The sequence below is a fragment of the Balaenoptera physalus genome, assembly GCF_965194825.1.
Source record: "Balaenoptera physalus genome assembly, chromosome: 17".
NCBI classification, from domain to species: Eukaryota; Metazoa; Chordata; class Mammalia; order Artiodactyla; family Balaenopteridae; genus Balaenoptera; species Balaenoptera physalus.
In genome coordinates, this window is record NC_138895.1 from 27902634 (window position 1) to 27925658 (window position 23025).

Consider the following 23025-nt stretch of genomic DNA (forward strand, 5'->3'; position numbering starts at 1 on the left):
TCCTCGCGCACCAGGAAACAAAGGGGGAAGAAAAAGTCTCTTGCCTCTTCGGCAGCTGCAGACTTTTTCCCGGACTCCCTCTTGGCTAGCTGTGGTGCACTAACGCCTTCAGGCTGTGTTCACGCCGCCAACCCCAGTCCTCTCCCTGCGATCCGACCGAAGCCCGAGCCTCAGCTCCCAGCCCCGCCCGCCCCGGCGGGTGAGCAGACAAGCCTCTCGGGCTGGAGAGTGCTGCTCGGCGCCGAGCCTCCGTGCGGGAACCTCTCCGCTTTGCCCTCCGCACCCCTGTGGCTGCGCTCTCCTCCGTGGCTCCGAAGCTTCCCCCCTCTGCCACCCGCAGTCTCCGCCCGCGAAGGGGCTTCCTAGTGCGTGGAAATCTTTCCTCCTTCACGGCTCCCTCCCACTAGTGCAGGTGCCGTCCCTATTCTTTTGTCTCTGTTATTTCTTTTTTCTTTTGCCCTACCCAAGTACGGGGGGAGTTTCTTGCCTTTTTGGAGGTCGGACGTTTTCTGCCAGCGTTCAGTGGGTGTTCTGTTGGAGCAGTTCCACGTGTAGATGTATTTCTACTGTATCTGTGGGAAGGAAGGTGATCTCCGCGTCTTACTCTTCCGCCATCTTCCCGAGGACCTCTGAAGTTAATTTTCATGGTTAATGTTTTTAATGATCAAACCACTGACTGTCTTTTTCATGCTAGTTTTAATTATTGTATTTTTTTTTGATTGTTCTGAATAGCAAGGACAACAGAAAAGCATATATATAAAACAATGCCTAAGAGGAAACAGTGATAACATACCACATATTTCAAAAGTCTGGCTGCGTGAAAGTCTCAGTATGTGAGCATACCCCCTGCATTCCATGTCAGGAACCCCAAGAGTGGAGCACGGGCTATTGCAGGTGAGTGGCCAGATTTGACAGCGATATCTGGCTTCAGCACATTCCCTGGAAAGGCTAGAAATAGAGAGGAGTCATTCTGGATTGCATTAAACACCTATTATGAATTTTATTTTATTATGTTCTACATGTGTTCCTACTCTGAGAGCTGTACAGGAAGGATTGCACTTAAAGTTAGATATTTCCTGCAGTAAGGTTAAGATCATATGAGGAAGTAAACCAATCATTTCAGTTACCTATCCCTGTGTAACAAACCACACTAGAATTTAGTGCCTGGGGCTTCCCTGGTGACACAGTGGTTAAGAATCCACCTGCCAATGCAGGGGACACGGGTTCGAGGCCTGGTCTGGGAAGATCCCACATGCCGCAGAGCAACTAAGCCCATGCGCCACAACTACTGAGCCTGCGCTCTAGAGCCCACGTGCCACAACTGCTGAAGCCTGGGTGCCTAGAGCCTGTGCTCTGCAAAGAGAGAAGCCACCGCAATGAGAAGCCCACACACTGCAGTGAAGAGTAGCCCCACTCACTGCAACTAGAGGAAGCCTGCACACAACAACGAAGACCCAAAGCAGCCAAAAATAAATAAATAAACAAACAAACAAATAAATAAATAAAATAAATTTATATATAAAAAAGAACTTAGTGGCTTAATACAATAATTCTTTTTTTCCTCATGATTCTGTGTATTGACTGTTCCTCTGCTGGTCTTAGATGTCATCAGTCACGAAGCTACATTCAGCTGGTGGTAGGACTGGGATTTCAGCCAGAGCCCCAGCTTAGTTCTCCTCCACGTGGCCTGCCCAGATGGCTAGATTGGTATCTCATGGCGTGGTGGTCTGAGGGTTCTAAGAGAGAAGTGGAAACTGCCAGTCCTATTCAGGCCTGACTGTAAAGTCCAGGGATGTCCCCTCACATTTATTATCAGCCACATTGTGTTGATTAGAGCAACTCACAAGGCCAGCTCAGATAAAAGGGCAGGAGAAACTGACTGCATCTCTTAATGGTAGGAACACCTCTTAACGAGTAAAAGGGGTAAGGCAGGTTATTAGTGGCCATTGTTGGTGGCCATAGGTGTATGTACCTTATTACATTGGCCAACCAGGAAAATAGTAACATGCAGAAAAGGAAGATGTGAACTCTGGAATCACATTGCTCCTTTGTCAAGATCATAGAAATAATCACCTAAAAATTATATGAATGATGTTTCTCTCCATATTGCTTAAAGGCCCTAACAAACAATCCTGCCTTTCTTAGAGTAAATCAATTTGCCATTAATTCTGTTGTTATGATTATGCTTTTCCTGTCTGTTTAGTTATTTTTTTGTAATTTTGAGGTGAGATAAACACTTTCTGAAATATAGCAGATGATAATTTTGGGCTTGCAAATTTCTGTCATCCATATATTGATTATTTAACTGTTTGTGCTGCTTTAATTATGGTTAAATATGATTAACACCACCAACTTTTGTGTAACTATAATAAATTGTTTCCAAAGATTCATTTATTACTATTGTTATTAGTATTATTATTATGTATTACATAGTTTTTGAATTTTACTCAGGTAGAATTGAATTAATTTTTAAATAATTTTAAAATAAAATTCTTTAATACATATCTGATTTATGTTATCTCAGCAAAATCCAGTCACATTTGCTTTTATTTACCACTTATTGATCAATATATAATAAAAGTTCTGTCTATATACTATTTTGAGATCAGAAAATATGGCTCTACAATATTAGTCCAAAATGTTTGGGCATGTCTTCATTAATTCTATCTAAATTTATTCATTTTCTAGGCATTGGTGTTTGAAAATTTCATTTTCAACATATGTTTATTGCTTTATGACCCAGCATTAAATTAGCCATCTTAGTGATTTTAAGAGGTATAGACTGCTTTTTTTTTAAGTTCATTGCATCAATTCAGATTTTTGTAAGTTTAAAAATAAAATCCATTTATGTTTATAAATGAATTGCCTGGGAATAGACTTAACATAATACAACACTTGACAGAGGAAATTTTGTCTCATCATTTACTCAACTCAAAGCTATATTTTTAAAAATAGTTTTTTCATCAGTAACATACATAGAATATTTTCATGGCAATAAAGTCAGCTCTTCTCTGTTGATAGAAATTTGCGTGATACCAGTGACTGTAGGAGTCATGGTTCCAGATCAGAAGTTTTGGGTAAGGTTTTTTGTTTGTAGATGTTATTAATTTCAGTGTTTCAAGCCTAATCTTCTGATTTAACATTTCATTCTGGCAACTGTGTTCTTTCACTACTGGAAAAATATAGTGTACTTTTTGATTGCAGCTTGTATATGCATAAGAATATTTGTTTTGATTCACACTGGAGACTCAAAATAACATTTCCAGTTTACTTATGAGCTAAGAGTATTTACAGATCTAAACCAAAAACAGACCGTCTTTCAATGTGTTTATCAAAATGCTTATAGTTTCTTTTTCTGGTGGTATCAAATAATAAATATAGAACAAAGTCCGAGTCTGTTTCTTGAGCATTTCTGTAAACAAAAAGTAAACAAACTATGATCTATTGGCTTCTATAACTCTTTTTATAGTGAAAGATACAGCATTTAAGTGTAATTTAGCAAATTGTCTGTCTTACCAATTCTGTAAAATAACTACCATGAGTTATTTTCTATAGATTTTGAATTGATAAAGAGAAAAAAAGTTTCTAAGTTTTTAGATGAATTGTGTAGAATGTTCTGGAACAATAGTTTTCCAACCTATTGGTGATCTATTAGTGGCTGATGAAATCAACTTTAGGTTAAATTTAGCATTTTTAAAAGAGTGGAATAGAATTGAGTAAACTAGATTAGAATAGAAAATAGCAGAGTACATAGGCATGTAGTAAAGAGTAGATGTTTTATGTAAGCTTTGTTTGAGTTTTATACATTTTTATGTAGTTGGTCACAGTGTAAAATAGGCCTCTAGCTGAGAGTAATGGTCAAATCAATTTTAAAGCTATATGCAACTTTATATAATTCTTCAGTAACAACTTTACACCTCACCATTGAACTAAGTTTGGTGTCTCCAACTGTATTTTGATGAAACACAGATTACTTTAAAGGTGAGCTGTTATTAGTCAGAAAAAGTGTGAAATTTTGGTCTTCTACATTTTAAGTAAATATTGACCTCCTGTATTAAATGCTTATTTTTAATAATAAAATGCGTGAGACTCAAATCTATTGATTTATCTTAAAGTTTTCAGTTTATTCTTCATAACTGTAGTATAGTTGTCAGTCATTCTTGAAGTATTTTGACAGGAAACTTTCTATTGATAGGATTAAATCTGTTTATTTACAGGACAGAAAGAGCTGTAATATTAAGGATATATGGTTCTATTAATCTTATGTAATTATGACCTGACAAGATACTTTCAAAATGAGATGATGGGACTTTCCTGGTAGCACAGTGGTTAAGAATCGGCCTGCCAATGCAGGGGACATGGGTTCGAGCCCTGGTCCAGGAAGATCCCACATACCACGGAGCATCTAAGCCCGTGCGCCACAACTACTGAGTCTGCGCTCTGGAACCTGCAAGCTACAACTACTGAGCCCATGTGCCGCAACTACTGAAGCCCACATGCCTAGAGCCCATGCTCTGCAACAAGAGAAGCCACTGCAATGAGAAGCCTGTGCACCACAGCAAAGAGTAGCCCCCACTCACCGCAACTAGAGCAAGCGCATGCGCAGCAAAGAAGACCCAACAGAGCCAAAAATAAAATATAAATAAATTAATTAATTTTAAAAAATGAGATGATGGATAGTAAATAATGCCAATTTCTACCATTCTAAATACAACTTAAATCACTAGTTTATGCTTAAATGTCTGTAGTTGTTGATCAAAGATTAATATATTACTTTAGTATTGAAGACTGATATTTTTTATTTTTAGTACTTGGTCATTCATATATTTAATGTTTGTGCCTTGGCTTAGCATTCTGCTAAAGCACCAAATGTGTGAATCTTCCTTCATGAAGCTAGTGTTTTAGTTGAAGAGACAAAATAGGATCCTAAAATACATGAGCTCCTTGAAGTCAGTAATGATGTATAGTTATACTTATGGTGGCTACACCTTCAAGATTTCCTTTAACAAAACTTAGTAAGTATTGTTGAATGAATGGATGATTGAATGAATTAATTTAAATAATGTAGGAAAAACCGAGGTATTGCTCATGAATTTATGAGTTTAACATGCTCATGGAAAAGCATGAAATAATATGAGCTCAAGTTGCTTTGAAAACGGTTTTAAAGGAGATTGGACTAAAACTGAACTTTAAAAGGTAGAAAAGGATGGGTTCTAGATGGGAGAGATTGTATGAACAAAACTACTATCATGAACTAGAAGTGTTTGTAAAGCCTGCTCTTTCCTACCTCTTTTCTCTTTCCAAAGGAAAACATCTTTCTCCTTAGGCTTCCATATCTAGGTGGTTGTGGTATGCAGAATGATGACACCTAAAAGTTGTCTACATGCTTATCTTCCGAACCTATGAATGTTGTTACCCTATAGATAAAAGGACTTTGTAGATATGATTAAGGGTACGGCCCTTGGGATTGGGAAGTAATTCTGGGCTATCCAGAGAGAAGGAATGCATGAAGAGGAGTAGTTCTCTCTCCTTTCTGTTCCACAGTGTCTTAGGTTTGAGGACCTCAGTGGTATATTGGTCAGTTCAGGCAGCATGGTTCAGGGAGCTGCTAATAACTCTGTGATTGGTTTTAATAAGTGCCACCTTTTTCCTAGTTAACCAGTCTTGAAATGTGCCACTTACAGCCTTCTCCCCACTAATGTATTATTTTTTATCAAGATCAGATATTACAGTCTTTGAGTAGTTTTAGTTCTCATATTCATTCCCTTTTCCCCTTTCTTTTTCCCACGTTCCTCATCCTGACCTGATCATATCTTGACTTGCCAACTACATAAGCCTCCTTTCTCTCACCCTTTCCATCTAGGCTCACCTAAATATAGCCCCACAATAATCTTTTAAAACTCCTTTTGATCATGTTGCTGCCTGAGTCAAAACCTTTAAATGGTTCCCTGACATTTATAGGCTCCTCTGTAGTATAGCTTTCAAACTACTCGACAGCCTAGTTTCAACTCCCATTTATCATGCCTCATATCCCATTATATTTCTACAGAAATCATCTTCACTAGCCAAATTGGTTCACTCTAAATCCCCTAAATATACCTCTTGGTTTTTTGCCATTGCGATTTTTGCCCATTTCATTTCTCTCACCTTCAGTGTACTCCCTGGCACACTACCTTTTCAAACCCTAGTCCTCTTTTGTTTTGTGTCTTTCCAACTAGGAAATGCTTTGCTTCTGGAATAGATTGTGGTCCTATTCTTTTAATAACAAGGAAACTTCAGAGCTCCAAGAAGGAAACTTCAGAGCTCCAAGAAAACTAGACCAATGATATTATATTTCCTTTCTTTCCTATCAAATGCAGTCTCAGATGATAGTAGGGTTTTTCCAATATTACTTTTATCTTTAGTTCTGAAGGTGGGAATCTGCAAATATGAAACTATCCTAGACTTCAAAGCTAGGTCTAGCAGATCAGGCTAGCCCTCTGGCAAGGGGTGATTTGACCCTTTGTTTTTCATTACTTTCCCTGGGACAGAGATTGAGAGCCCCTGGTGAAATCAAATTACTACCTCAGTAGGTAAATGCCAATCCTTTCAATTGGTGTGAGAAACAAAGGGATACCTCTCTCCCTCATCAGTATTCAGGGACTTATACTGAGAAAGAGTATAAACACGGGGACTTAAGCAGCAGATGTGCTCATTATTCACTCTGAGAGCAGATCTGCAGGAATCTTACAGGAAAGGGCAGAGTGATCTTGCTTGGCAGCCTTCATAAAGGAAAATGATCATAATCTATTCTTTGCATCTTTCACATAAGAAAGAAAGATTGTTTTGCGGTAATCTATGAGTTTTAGGACTCATTTGATTATTTTCCTGAGGATCCCTCAAAATACCCAGTTCTAATTCTAAGCCCTTTTAGCTATATTGCCTCAAATGTCCTAAATTCTGCACCCCTACAGTACCTAAAGCATACATTGATGATTAATCCCAGAGTGGCTGATGCCTCTTATGCACTGCCTTTCACTCTGTTTTTGTCATACCTCCATAGCCAAATTATCAGGTCCTAGAAGGAAGCCACTGCTCCTTATTTATTGTGCCTCCAAAGGTGCCCCCAGAGGTTTCATTCAAATATTATTTACTGAGTGTTTACTATGAGTCAAGCACTGTTATGGATACCCACATCTTGACTATGTGACGTTCTTTTTCTCATCTCTAGAATGTCACTTAAAAATATCTGTTAGCAGGAAAGCAGACTCAGAAATCTGCATCCAAAAACACAATTTGCTTGTTCCTTGAATGTTCACTGATGTTTTTGCACTGCATACAGAATACCTTATAATATATCTAATTGGACCAAAATAATTCAGAGTTTAGGCTCAATAACTGAGAGCTGTTTTTCACCAGGGTTTGCATAAACTCCATCACTGCAATTGAAATCAGAGTAGAGAGAAATCCAGGAACTTTTGACTATACAAGATTCAGTATCAGGTGGTAGGCTACTCTGTTGCTGATTTTATTTTCCCAAAGGCTTGTTGCCAGGACTATCAATGTTTACCAGTGTCAAACTTCCTCCATTTGTCAGGTCATTAAAAAATTGGATAATAAGCAGAATGGTTTCAAGTGAGGACTGGAGGGCAAACGTCTGTGAGGATCCCTGAGACTAACTTAAACAATGTGTGGTAGCTGTGAACAGTAGGGCTAATCCTAGATGACATGAAGCTATCAGAAGTAGGGTACATCTTTATTTAGCAAATGCTTCAGGAGATCAGGACTCTAAGAGACAGTCTGATATACTGAGGGGTTCTTCAAATAGCTGCAGTCATGAACTGATGACATTTCATTTATTTTATAGAGGCTATTTAGACCGCCATTAGTCTTCTGTCTTTTCAGCCATACCCATTCACCTACAAGCCATAATCACCTCCCTGAGAGGCATCACTCTTAAGAGAAATCTGAAATCCAACACATACTGTAGAAATACATAATACAAAACTAAGCTCCAAAGAAATAATAGGAAATCTCAAGGTGGAAGAAGTGATGTGGAAACCCACAGGTGGAACAGTAAGCAAGGGTGATACTTTTTCCCAGGAGGTATCAGTCCAATGCCTGGAGGAGGATAGGAGATGTAGCCTGGGCTCACGTGAGGTAGGGAACTAAAACTTAGACTCCTTCAAAAAGCTGGGACCCCCTCCTCCCTCAGTGAAAAGAGGATTAAAAAACTCTGACCAAGGAAGTTCTGAAGGTCACTTCTTCAGGCTGTGAGTAGAAAAACGGGATTCTGTGGGAGAATTCAATCCCCAGCTTGGCCGTTCGTGAATGTGGAGTGTGATTTAACACCGTGCAGGATGCGGAGATCCCAAAGTGAAACACCTGAAACCTCCTGGGACCATCAGAAGCAAACACGAAACCTCCCTACAGGGATGTTTCCACAGCCCACAGTAGCAGATTGTCACCAGAAGAGAGAGAAAAGATAAATGTGAAAAAAATGACATTTTCAAACATAGAAAGAGTCTACCATCCAAAAGATTTTGGCTGAAGGAGCCACTAGATTGTACTCTGGTGCAAAGGAAATTGTACCCAGAAAGAATTTCTTACAACTCTAAGTAAAAAGACAAAGAACCCAATTTAAAAATGAGTAAAGGATCAGAATAGACATTTCTCCAAAGAAGATAGACAAATGGACAATAGTCATGTGAAAAGTTGTTCAACATCATTAGCCATTAGAGAAATGCAAGCCAAAATCATAGTGAAATACCACTTCATACCCACTAGGATGGCTATAATCAAAGATTGAAAACAGTAAGTGTTGGTGAAGATGTGGAGAAAATAGATCCCTCATATCTATTTTGCAGGTGGGAATGTAAAATGATGCAACCATTTTGGAAGACTGTTTGGCAGTTCCTCAAAATGTTAAACATGCTGAGTTAACCATGTGACCTGCATTTCCACCCCTAGGTATGTACATATAGGAATTGAAAACATATGTTCACACAAAAACGTGTACATGAATGTTCATAGCAGTATTATTCATAATAGCTAAAGATGGTACAACTCAACTCAAATATCCATCAGCTGATGAATGGATAAATAAAATGTGGTAAAGCTATACAATGGAATAGCATTTAAGATAAAAAAGGAGTAAAGTACTGATACATGCTGCAACATGGATGAACCTTGAAATCATTATGCTAAGTGAAAGAAGCCAGTTACAAAACCACACATGGTATGATCCCACTTATGTGAAATGTCCAGAATAGGCAAATCCATAGAGAAAGTAGATAAGTGGTCTCTGGAGGCTGGGTGTAAAGGGGAAGGGAGACTGACTGCTAAAATATACGGTTTCTTTTTGCGGGTGGATGATGAAAATATCTTAAATTTAGACACAACTCTGTTATGTTGAGTTGCAAAAAAAGAAAAAAAAGCAATCTGCAACCCAGTGTATAATGTATAGGTTCAAAAACTAGTGTTTATCAGGGAATTATTGGGGGTAAACTTGGCCTAAAGTAAAATAAAATCCAGTAAAATAAAACTATGAATAAGGGAAACAGTAATAATAAATGCATTTTCTGTAGTTCATTATATTACTTTGTAGTTTATTTCCTTTCTATATTTGTTTCAGTAAACCATAGATATATCCACTTTACAAATTAAGAAAAACTATAATTATTATAGTATAGCCACAATTTTCAGTGTTAATTGGGAGTGAAAATGTAGAACAGAGGCTATCATAGCACTATTCCTTTCTTCTAATATGGTTGTTTTGTTCAGTCCATTCCATCCAAGCAATTTCTATAACAAAGTATTGCTGGCTGTCATGTGCTGTAGCATTCTCCAGTAAGAGGGAAGACTGGATGGGCCCTTTGCCGTCTCACATCTTAATGAACCATTCCCTGCTTTCTTTGGCATCTAAGTTCTTCTAAGGCAAGGCAAGCATACTCTTTAACAGGGAGGTGGTGGCGGGGGGGGCGATGGGGAAAGGCTCGCATGTTATACAGTAATCTGTTAGTATATACAGTCAAATTAAAGACATTTAAAAAAGTCATTCTAACACCCTCCCTACTGCATACAATAAATCCAGAAGATGAAAAAGTACTAAGTAATTAGCACTGAGTGTAAACGGTGCAATCGCAAAGCATTTACACATGAAATAAACTGCTGGTGTTGCTGCTTTTCAGGTGATCACTGTGAGTTTATAATTCATTCTTTCTCTAAAGGTTTTAGTGCTTTCAAGAGCAAGATCTCTTATTTTACACTGTAGGGATTACATAATTAATATGAGAAAAAATGACTCTACTGCATAGTCAGAGTAGAAGTGTATTGGTGAATACAGATAAATTAAAAACTAATTAATTTGAAATTTATGGACTGGTGGCCACTTATGCCATGACACATTGAATGCTTTAGTAAGCAACTGCATTATTCAACAGAATTCTTAGTGGGAGTGATTGACAAATGTGGGGATGTAGGTCTCCTGTCATGAATACAGATGGAGCCAGCGGTAGCTTTTTTCCTTAGTCATTATTTAATGATTTTATCTTGTAAAATATATTATTTAATTGTTCCCTGAATTAAGACTACTTATTTGGCTTTCTGTTCTTTTAGTTTCAATTCCAATATCTAAGTTCTTTAGGAATTAGAAACCACATGTTCCTATGACAGGAAAATGTAGTCCATTAAATTTAATTAATAGTTAAGACTAACAATGGCTGAGTAATATCAAAATGATTTCTATAATAGAGTATTTAATGTGTGCCAACAATTCTAATTATTATTTTAAGAAAGATCAACTCTGAGTGTTTGTGATTCAATGCTATATTTACGGTCAATATCTTTTCCTATTTTTATAAACACTTATTGGCAGAAATGGGCGTTAATACTTGTCAAATCGTAGAAATAACTATTCAAATATATCATTGGAAAATTAAAGAAAATTATAATATAAACATTAATTGAAGTACTTTTTTGATCATTGGTATTTTAAAATTATAGTACAAATGTTTATCTTGATCATTTCCTGAAGTTTTTAATGGTAAGAATGCAAATAAATTAGTTTTTAACTATATAATTTTAATGTGAGAACGCCTCAATCATAGAAAACACAGCTCATTATTATTCATAATAATGCTGTTGTGGAAAGAAGACCACAGACTCAGACATTGCCATGTATGTGAGTCGCATTACTTGAAGGCAGGGTTGAGCACTCACCAGTAAAGGACTGAACCATGACAGCAGAATTCCTAACAAGTCAAAAGAGCAAAAGGTCTTTTATATCTGCAGATACCAAGAACTCTTCTCAGATTTGACTTGTAACCAAGTACAGGAGAGTAGAGAACTGGGTACTCTCTGAGAAGGAAGAAGTGGCACATTAATGGTCAGTAGGAATGGTGATGTTGGAACTCATTATAAAATAACAGATTTCAAAGATGCTGTATGGAAAGTTTGATGATTCATGAAAGACAAAAGCAAATATAGATTTGAATAGAGGTTATGATTTGAAAATTTGAAAGTAGAGATTAACATTTGAAAACATGTCTTCAAAATAATTGTTTAGAGAAGGAAAAGGAGGATGCTGACATTGAAATAATGTAAAAGGATTTTGGTTGCCCGAGGGAGTGCAACACCAGGAGCCTTTTGGCTTGAGTTTTCAACTGACTACTTGATAAAGTTTATATATCCCTGTGTGTGTGTATCATTTTCACATATCTTTTTATAAAAATTATTATGCAGTGTACTGGCCTAAGGATGACACTGTAACACTACAATGTTTATATAGAATGTCACATTCCATATCTTTTATTCTTAATTATTATTTAAAATGGAGAAGTAGAAGAAATTCCTTCCACGTTTCTTAAAGTTTTGAAAATAGCAAATTAAACATGTTTAAAATTTAAAAGTAATTTTTATTGGCTGAGTCTGACAACAAATCACAGTGAATAAATTAACTTAGAGGTAGATCTCATGGGATGCCAGTGTGAGTACAATCATGTGGAACTGAATTTTCAAACTCCGCCATAAATTCACAATGTGATTGGGGATATTAGCTCTTCTTTCTTCATTACAGCTTTCCATACTCAATTTTTAAACCATACATATTTTTTGTAACGTTATAAGAAATCCATTTTTGCTCTCGACCGCACATGATTAAAGTTAAATGCCTTTAATATTTTTTTTTGGTATGCTTGTATTTGTGTTGAAACAGTTGTATCTTTCTATTCAAAAATTTTACATCAACTAGGTCACGGAGTACACACACACACACACACACACACACACACACACAAGTGAAACTAGAAACAATACAGAAATAACATAAAAAATTGGTAAGAATCCCATTCATGATAGCATCTAAAAGATATAAATGTAAAAACTTATAAAAGAAAAAAATAAGAGTGAATCCTTGTAACCTAGGGATTAGGCAAAGATTTTTTAGTGTGACAAGTATAAGAAACAAAAAATGATAAATTGAACTTTATCAAAATTAATAATGTTTGCTCTTCAAAAGGCAACATGAGAAAATAAGAAGACAATCTAGTGAGTGGAAGAAAATATTTGCAAAACAGTTATCTGATAAAGGACTTGTATTCCAAAATACATGAAAAGAACTTTTTTTTAAAAAACTTATTTTTAGAACAGTTTTAGGCTTACAATAAAATTGAGAGGAAGGTGCAGAGATTTCCCATATACTTCCTGGCCCACACTTGCATAGCCTCTTCCATTATCAACATCACTCACCAAAATGGTATATTTTTATTAAGGATGAACTTATATTAACACATCATAATCACCCAAAGTCCATAGTTTAATGTACAGTTCACTCAGAGTTGTACATCCAGTGGGTTTGGACAAGTATATAATGACATATATCCACCATTATAATATCACATAGATTATGTCACTGCCCTACAAAACTTCTGTGCTCTGCCTGTTCATCTCTCTGTCCCTTGTCAAAAACTGATATTTTAATTGTCTCCATAGTTTTGCTTTTTCCAGAATGTCATATAGTCAGAATCATACAGTATGTAACCTTTTCAGATTGGCTTCTTTCACTTAGTGATATGCATTTAAGGTTCCTCCATGTCTTTTCATGGCTTGAGAGCTCATTTCTTTTTAGGGCTGAAAAATATTCCATTGTCTGGATGAACCACAGTGTATTCACCTCCTGAAGGACATATAAGTTGCCTCTGAGTTTTGACGATCATAAATAAAGCTACTGTAGACATTCCTGTGCAGGTTTTTGTGAGGTCCCCTATGGGGGACCCCAACTTAAGACCAAGGACTGGGTGTGTTTGATGCTTCTGACACCCCAGGCCAGGCCCCTTTGCTGAGAAGACTCCTTGGATTATTTCCCAAGAAACCTCCACATACACCCCTTCACAAGCCACCCCTCCCAAGAGGCAGGGGGCCCTCCGCCCCCTCCCCTATGTACTCCCCACCTGTGTTCTGTTTGACTAGCACAGAAATATTAAACGTCCTCTATTCAAAAAAAAAATTTTTTTTCAACTTTTTTGGGTAAATGGCATACTATCCAGCAATAAATAGAATGGACTACCAATACATGTGAAAAAACAAATGAATCTCAAAAATATTTTGCTAAGTGAAAGAAGCCAGCCACAAGAGACTACTTGTTGTATTACTTCACTTATATTGAAGTTCTAGGAAAGGCAAAGCTGTAGAGAAAGAAAGCAGATCTGTGGCTGCCTGAGGCTGAGTGGGAGTGGGGATTGACTGTAAATGAGCACAAAGCAATTGGGGGTGATTTAAAGCATTTAAAATGTATTGCGGTGATTGTTGCACAACTGTATAAATGTGCTAAAACTGAACTGGAGAATTAAAATAAGTGAATTTTATGGTGCTAAATTAACTCAGTGGTGCTGTTAAAAGTTATTAGGCTACCCTCAAAATAAGATTTTAAGATTATTTTCTATTATTAGTAGAAAAAGTATATATATATATTTAATTAAAAGAAAGACATTGAAGGTAAAAGCATCCATCCGGGGAGAAGACTAGGAGGCCACTACCTGTGAGATTTCAGAGTGGCTTTCATTAACTCAGTAAATTTACTGTGATGGAACATCTGGCTGAGAAACCTGATTTTATCAGCAAAATGAGAAATACCATTGTCACATGGGCCAGAATACTAGTGTCCATATAACTAGTTTATTTACTACTGTAGACAGAACTTTATGGCAGTGAAATGAAATTTCATTTATAAATCATTATGAAAACACATTGGAATATTTTGGAGAATAGCAGAGGCAAGGATTTCAGCCTGTATGAATGGCTCATAAGCTACATCATAATCAGAAAATTGCTTGATAAACACAGAGTCATAATTAGTGCAGTTAATTAAATCAAGTTGATATTCACTGGTATCAAGATACAATAGCATGTTCATTCTGTTTTGCAGCCTTTTCTTTGGCCAATCAGCCCCCTCAGATAGATGACATAAATATAAATATAGATACAGATATGGATATAGAGATATAGAAATAGTTATATACATTTGCTAGGTTGATGCCTTTCAGTCTAGCAATTATTCAGCTTGCCTAGGTAGATTTGTATTTTTTAGCACTGAAAATGAATTTGTTGATCATAGTGTTTTATAGTTTGAGGGCAAATTTATTGTTTTTTGTATTAGTTATCTATTACTACCTAGTCAAAGTTAACACCTTAAAACATCACACATTTATTATCTCAGTCTCTGTAGATCAGGAATCCAGGATCTGGGTGCCTCTGACTCAGGGCCACATGCAAGGCTGCAGTCAAATCATCTCAAGGCCCTTCTGAGGAAGCATCCACTTCCAGGCTTAGTCATGTGTGGCCCTTGGCAGGCCTCAGGTCCTCTCTGGCTGTTGGCCACATACTTGGCATGTGGGACCCTCTGAAGGGCAGCTCATGGTATGGCAACTGGCTTCCCTCAGAGCAAGTAAGCAGGAGAGCATCCAAGTAGAAGCCACAGTTGTTTTGTTACTAATCTCAAGTAAATCCTATCATCACCTCTGCCACATTGTATCCAATAGAAACAAATCATTAAATATCTACTCAAGGGGATAAGATTACACAAGAGACTAAAAACAAGGAGATGGGGATGTTGGGGGTCATTGTAGAGGGTGCCAACCACATTTTTGTTTGTAGATTTTAGGAGAAACCTCACTTTAGCTGCCAGCATTGTTCGAGATGTCATCAAGGATGAAAATATATCTCTTGCAAAGAAAGACTGAACTGGAGAGCAAAAAAATCAGACAATATAATAATAAGAAAGGAGAGAGGAGATATATTTTATCTGGTGGGGGATTGAGAGATACAGGGTTACTTAAATACAGTAAGCATCATGCTTCCATGTAAATTTGCTACTGTTTATTTTTTTATTTAGAAAACTAGGAACATGTAAGCATGGAAGAGACATCTTTTGTGTCTCCCTTGTCTACTGCCTCTGTATCCCTGTCTCCTTTCTCATTCTAAAACCTACACTTGCTTTTTGATTAGTTAATTGGCAAGAAACACATTTTTCCCCTATCAAGCTGCTCTGAGGTCTCCAAAATCCAAGGTCATAATCAAATTCCAAGAATGACATTTTGCTTAAATATAAATATGACATTTAAAAAAATCTTAATACTTAAATGTGATCATAGTGGTGGTGGTGGTGATGGTGCACCTGTGTGCTTTAGTTTAGTAAACTGTTAATAAACGTTACAAATCTGAGTAAAAGCTCTTTCCTTTTCTCTCCATAATAATTTGTTTTTAATGATATTTTATTAACTATTATTATTTTGCTGTGCTATCTGAGTATTATTGAAATCTAATAATTGAGAGAGAAGATACACTAATGTTTTCTCAGTTAAATTCAGAGTCTTACCTGTATATCCTGTATTTAGTACTCTGCATAATCTGTACACAGTATCGTGAAACTAAGTTTACTCTCTCTTAGGTAATATTTAGCTAAGTAGCTCAGAAGAAAGAATAGGATTTTCATCTTCCAAAGTAAAACTAAAAGCACAGCTTTTTGTATCTAAGATTTCTTTTTTGAACATTAAAGCAAATTGAAAACTTTGTTTTTAATCTCACCACTGACATTCATAAAACTTGCTGACACCCATGAGACACTATTCCTTTGGTCTTGATGTTTTTGTATAATTCAGAAATTTTATGTCTATAGGTCACGGAAATCCAATTCATATGAGCCCAGGAAAAACTGAGATTTTATTGAAAGATTCCTATATTACTGAAGAGAGGGTTAAAAAAACAAAGCTGCATGAAAGTCTAGAACTCTGCCCAGGCTCTGTCCCATCTCTTCTCATGGTAGGTTTTCACCATATGGCATATGAGAGAGACAGTCTTCAAAGGTCCATAGCTGAGATCTTGACCACCAGAGTGAAAAATCCCAGAGATATTCTCTGATAGCCCAGGCTGAGGTCACTCTGGGGTCAGTCACCTGTGTCCAGGGGATCAAGATCCTGTAATTGACACTACTTGGGTCTGGTGTTTCTCTTGTACTGATCAGCTGCAACCCAGCAGGTGGCGTGATAAACAAACATTATGTAAGTTATAAATCCACTCCTTTTGGCCTTTAGGCCTAATATATTTTGTATATTTTCAGACATTTTTATAGAGTTCTAGTAAAAGTATTAAGAAACACTGTCTCCGTGCTCCATGCTTATACTGGAAAACAAGATAGAGTAGAAGAAGGAACAGTTTTCAAAGGAAGAGAAGAAAGCTAGGAAAGTTTTAAAAAAGGGCATTGCCATCTCTCAACCTCTCATGTTTTTGAAAACTTAGCCTATTTGTTGAGTATGTTGTGCAAATATATTCAATCCCCTTCACCTTGCTAATATGCTATCTTATAACTGTATTGGGGAGGGGCAGATATACATGAGTTGGATACCAGTATTAAATTTGGAGTTCTTATACAAGCAACTTAAATTTCCAAAATCAGTACTACTTTTTCTCAACTGAACATTCATTTCTTTTTTAAAGACATCCTCTGGAAAGATAAAATAGTCCATCTGATCCATTTTTTAAATTTCTTAGGGAGTTCTTTATGGATGTCATGCCTGACATGAGTTAACTAGGAGTCAGTGGCCTTGAGACAATCTTTGTATTTTGGTTCTTTAAGGAAAAAATTAAGTTTACTTCTGCAAACTCATTTTTAAAAGTATGGTATCTGGGGACTTCCCTGGAAGTCCAGTGGTTGGTTAAGACTTCACCTTCTAATGCAGGAGGTGTGGGTCCAATATCTGGTTGGGGAGCTAAGATCCCACATGCCTTGTGGCCAAAAAACCAAAACATAAAACAGAAGCAATATTGTAAACAATTCAATAAAGACTTTAAAAATGGTCCCCATCAAAAAAAAATCTTTAAAAAAATATGGTATCATTCAACTCCAAGCTCACTAGCCTACACTCAATGGCATGTAAGAAATCATGTTGCATTTGCTCTTAAAACATAACAACTTAACAGTGACATTTATATATATATATGACTTATACATGGAGCATAATCTTTGAAGTAAAAAGAGCCCATTGATAATAAGCTGCTTTGTTTTTTTGTTTCTTTGTTAATAATGTGTAATGTTTTGGAAAGAAGATGAGCTCTGGAGACTTAACTTTGAATCCCAGCTCTGCCACTTAGCCAATGTGAATATGGCCATGATTCTCACTGTCTTTGTGTCCCAAATTGTCCTATACTCAGTTGCACTTGGGAAGGTTAAATGCTATGGAGTGTGTCAGGTGTCTTTGTGGACCATAACATGGCTCAGCAAAGTGATTTCCGTTCCCTCTCTTAACAGGTACTTGCTTCCCCAACTCTTTATTTATCATTCTTCAGTTTACAAAGCTCTTTCTTGTAATTTGTGCTTTTTGAATCTTGACAACTTCTTTTTATGGGAAGAAAGCTATTATCTCCATTTTTCAGTTAAGCAACCTGAGAAACAAAGTTGAAAGTAGTAGAAATTAAGCATACTTTTTGAAAGTTATTAAAAGGCATCTGATCCAGGCCTGCTGTAAGCTATCCTTTTTTTTTTTTTTTTTTTTTACTTTTTTAATTAAAAATAAATGTTTATTTCAAGTATGAAAAGTAATGTTTAAACATTATCCAAAAATTATGTTCAGTTTAACAAGTACAAAACAAGACTCCAACAAAAAGTTTACAATTCAGTATAAAATACTTAAGAATATACTTTGGCATTCACAGTGAGGATTTCTGAAAAATAAGTTTTGCTAATAAGTTTTAGAAACAAAAATACAGTCCCAGAGGAAATAAACAAGTCCTTAAGTAAGGAACAGGTCTCCCTTAGGATGGATAGTTAGCATTTCAAAACAAGATTTGTATAATAATTCCTTTTAAAATAATGGTAAACCTGGTCCTGTGTCCTAATAAGCAGACAACAGGGGGATGGAGAGGAATTTAAGGATAAATCACGGAGGATGAGGAGGACATGAGTGTTAAGTTAGGTATGATATTTAAAGTTTCAATTGGGCTAAATTTAAACATGCTCTACATATCCTTCAGGGACAGGGAAGAGTAGTATAGGAATTAGAGAATAAAATAAAACGATTTAATACTTGTACCCCAGTGAAGTTTGGACTTTTCGATAAAGCAGTTACACTTACTACATTAGAATTTTATGCTAAAACACATCTACCCTCACCAATCTGTCCTCACCATTTTTTCCCCCCTAAGAGATAAAGGCATTCCTGACATAACAGTGAAGAAAGCACACAGTTGTTGTGAGAACAAAGTTTAATGTTCACGTCCATATCTTTTGTATTTCTATTACCTATTCTACTTACTTCTTCAGTACTTATGTAGCACTTACTATGTTTGGGACGTTCTTTCTAGTGCTGGGGTTTCCGCAGCCAAGAAGATAGACAAGTTCTGTGCCTACATTAGAAAGTTTATATTCAAATATGGAAAGAAATTTAGTAAAAAAAATACAATTTAGAAACAAGGCAATTTTAGGTAGAGGCAAGTGCTATGAAGAAAATGAAAATTAAGTGTATTAATTTCCTTTTCCTATTAGTGACTTAAAGCAAGACACATTTATTCTCTTACAGTTCTGGAGGTCAGAAGTCTGAAGTCAGGGTGTCGGCAGGACTGTGTTATTTCTGTAGTCCTCGGGGGAGTATCTGTTCTCCCTGCCTTCTTCTTCTTCTAGAGGTTCCCTGCGTTCCCTGGCTCATAGCACCTTCTGGCATCACTTTTCTGTCTTGTTTCCATTCTGATATCTTCTACCACTGATTTTGAACCTCTTGCTTCCCTCTTTTAAATTTTTCTTTATTTTTTAAATTTTTGGCTGTGTTGGGTCTTTGTTGCCGCGTGCGGGCTTCCTCTAGTTGCAGCAAGCAGAGGCTACTCTTTGTTGCGGTGCGTAGGCTTCTCATTGCCGTGTCTTCTCTTGTTGCGGAGCACAGGCTCTAGGGTGCGTGGGCTTCAGTAGTTGCAGTGCTTGCGGGCTCTAGAACACAGGCTCAGTAGTTGTGGCGCACAGGCTTAGTTGCTCCGCGGCATGTGGGATCTTCCTGAACCAGGGCTTGAACCCGTGTGCCCTGCATTGGCAGGCGGATTCTTAACCACTGTGCCACCAGGGAAATCCTCTTGCTTCCCTCTTAAGAGACCCTTGTGATTATTATATTTGGGGCCCACCTGGATAATCCAGGATAATCTCCTATTTCACAATCCTAACTTAATCTCATTTGCAAAATCCTCTTTGCCATATAAAATAACATATTCCAGGTTCATGGGACTGGATCATGGACCTCTTGGGTAGGGGTCTTTTTTCAGCCTATTGGGTGAAGTTAAATAAGAGAATGATCTAGAATGGACTGGGCACCTTCATATAGTGTAATCACAGGTGATTTGTCTGAGGGGTAACAGTTGAGCTGAGATAAAAATGCTGAAAGAATATGCATATAAAGCTTCTGTGTGGTAAAGTACTCTTAATGTGAAAAAATATGTTCCTTCCACTTAGCCACCATTTTCTCAGTAGAATCAAGAAAGATTAAAAAAAAAAAATATATATATATATATATATATATATATATACACACATATATATATAGCAGTTACTCATCACCAGGAACCAGTGTTGAGAGTCCTGAGGAGTGGGAGATAGAGACAAATCTTGAGTCCTAATAGCTGTGCTGGTGAAGTCGTCAGTTATGTAAGTTTAACAACTTACACTTTGGTGGTTTTCTCTGAAAAGAATTATTAGCACATAGGAGAGGATAGGGTCTACTGATTCTTCATAACTCCAACATTAAATTTGTGTCTCAATCATGAGTATACAGTAATACTCTTGCATTTGCCTTTCAAAGCTTTCAACAGCAAAGTATTTGCATTAAATCTCAATGACTAATGATATCTCTGAAGTCACTAGATAAGAATTGCTCATAGGCAAAGAACAATATGCCCAACTTTCCACATACAAAATATTAATTTAGAGATATTTTAAAAAATCGCTGAAAGACGGGATGTAGTATATTCACTTTCTTTCCTGAAACACCAAAATATACAGTGCCATACCAATTTTGTTTGTCATTTCCCAAGTTTACCTAATACAATATGTCCTAATCTAAGGATTTGGAAATTTTCAAAGGGAAGTATCATAAGAAACTCAGTAATATCTTTCATTTCTGGATTTAACACCATACACATTAAATAAAGGTCCATGAAGTTTCAAAGATACTGACTTCAGCTTTGCACTGATCATGTTTCCTTGAGTATGTCGTATCTCAGCTTTGAATTCATAGTACCCAGAATTGTACTTGTGCATACTAGGTCATACTAGCTGATTCATACAATTTCTTGAGGGACAATTTGAATTGAGATTATATATATATATATATATATATATATATATATATATATATATATATATAATTTTTTTTTTTTAAGTAGGAGAGGAATGGTGTGTTTCCTCTCATAAGTGGTTAATCTACATGAAAACAAATCTCTTTTGGGAGGAGATAACATATTTGTTGTGATCCCATGGCGTACAAACATGGAGAGTAGTCAGACTGCTTTCTTCACTTGAGTTTATTTTCCAGCTTTAAAGCTCTAGGCTGCTGTGAGCCTGTGTTTTCACACTTCCCTGCCTGGAATGAATGAGAATCTGCACCGATAGCTATGCAGCTCTTTCATTAACACCAAAAACGGTGTTAACATGCTCATAAGGAGATGTTTCTTAGGCCTGAGTCCTGGCTTGCTTTCTTTTCATTTATGTATGTATTTATTTATTTATTTTATTTGGTTTTTTAATTTATTTTTATTTTTTAAAATTTTTATTGGGATATAGTTGATTTAAAATATTGTGTTAGTTTCAGGTGCACAGCAAAGTGAATCAGTTATACATATACATATATCAACTCTTCTTTAGATTCTTTTCCCATATAGGCCATTACAGAGTACTGAGTAGAGTTCCCTGTGCTATACAGTAGGTCCTTATTAGTTATCTATTTTGTGTATAGTAGTGTGTATATGTCAATCCCAATCTTCCAGTTTATCCCTACCCCACCTTTTACCCCATGGTAGCCATAAGTTTATTTTCTACATCTGTAACTCTATTTCTGTTTTGTATATAAGTTAATTGTACCTTTTTTTTTTTTGGGGGGGTTTCACATATAAGCAATATCATGATATATGTCTTTCTGTGTCTGACTTACTTCATTCAGTATGACAATCTCTAGGTCCATCCATGTTGCTGCAAATGGCATTATTTCATTCTTTATTAGGCTGAGTAATATTCCATTACATATATATACCACAACTTCTTTATCCATTTCTCTGCTGATGGACATTTAGGTTGCTTCTATGTCCTGGCTATTGTAAATAGTGCTGCAGTGAACATTGTGGTGCATGTATCTTTTCAAATTATGGCTTGCTTTCTAAGTGTTATTCTGGATTGAAGACCCAAATTGTGATGGGAGGTCTAAGTGGAGCAGTTTCTTAAAATCAGTCAGGACACTGGAATGTCCTAAATACCCCTGGAGAATTTCTAGGTACATGAACAACACAAGGCTATTTAAATTTTTTTTCCAGTATGGATTAATCATATCAATTTTGCTCTGTCTCTCTTAAATTTTGTCTTCTCTTGGAGAGAAAAGTGGGGTGGGATATTTCATATCTCCACACTTGAGTATATGTTTTTTCTCAAAAATGGCTAAAAAATGTAGGCTTTTACAGATGAATGAAAAAATTAAATGCTGTAAGCCAAATATAACTCTACCCAGAGTGTTCTCTCTTGAGTATGTACCACTATTTAACTTCAACCCCCTGGAGTATGCTATATTCTTTTTTTCAGTATTACCTTCTTCAAAGTCTAGTATATGAACTATCAAAGAGTTTTTAGAAAGCTCAGCAGGAACTAGTTTGTCCTAAAGCTCTACCCTAAACTTTCTTTCTTTAATCTATCCACCTGAAAGTAATAGAAAGTAATAAGAGAAATTTCATATATATATAAAATACATATGACAATATTATGTATTATATATTATGCAATTATATATAATAATAATATACACTTATTTTTATACAATAATTTTACCCTGTCCTCCCACCATTTGAAAGCCTCCAGTGACTTCCCATTTTACATGAACAAAACCCAAATTCTGAATTCTCTCATGATGTAGCCCCTGAAAACATTTTCCATTTTGTCTTAATTCCACTCTTTTCTCTGTATCCTGTGCTTCAGCCTTGGAGGTATCCTTTCACTTCTCTGAGCATGCCAAGTTCTTTGCTGTCTTACGATGTTTCTTCTCCTTGGAAATTTCTTCCCCCCATGCTTTATGTGTCTGTCCTCCTCTTGTCCTTCAGTCCTTGTCTTAGGAAGTACCTTCTTGGAGAGACCTTCCTCTCCTAGGAATTTTATCTAAGTTGCTCCCCTCTGTTATCCTTTATTACTACATGTACTATATAGCATATACACACTATATAGCACTGAAAAAATGTTAATTATGGGTCTTTGTATTTGTTAAGTTGACTATAGACCCTGTTTCTCAGTAGATTGAAAGTTCCACAAAGTCAGGGACCCTATCA

General features: G+C 36.4%; 1 protein-coding gene across 9 annotated transcripts in view; it reads left to right on the plus strand.

Annotated features, from left to right (window-relative positions):
- RALYL (RALY RNA binding protein like) overlaps positions 1-23025 on the plus strand; it is an 881748-nt gene that overhangs the window by 105787 nt on the left and 752936 nt on the right. Inside the window, exon 1 of one of the 9 annotated variants that reach the window (XM_082434028.1) lies at positions 661-894. The exons of the other annotated variants lie outside the window; for them this stretch is intronic. The gene's annotated coding sequence lies outside the window, so the exon portion shown is untranslated. Of the gene's footprint in view, positions 1-660; positions 895-23025 lie in introns of those variants that run through there. 9 annotated transcript variants of the gene reach the window in all.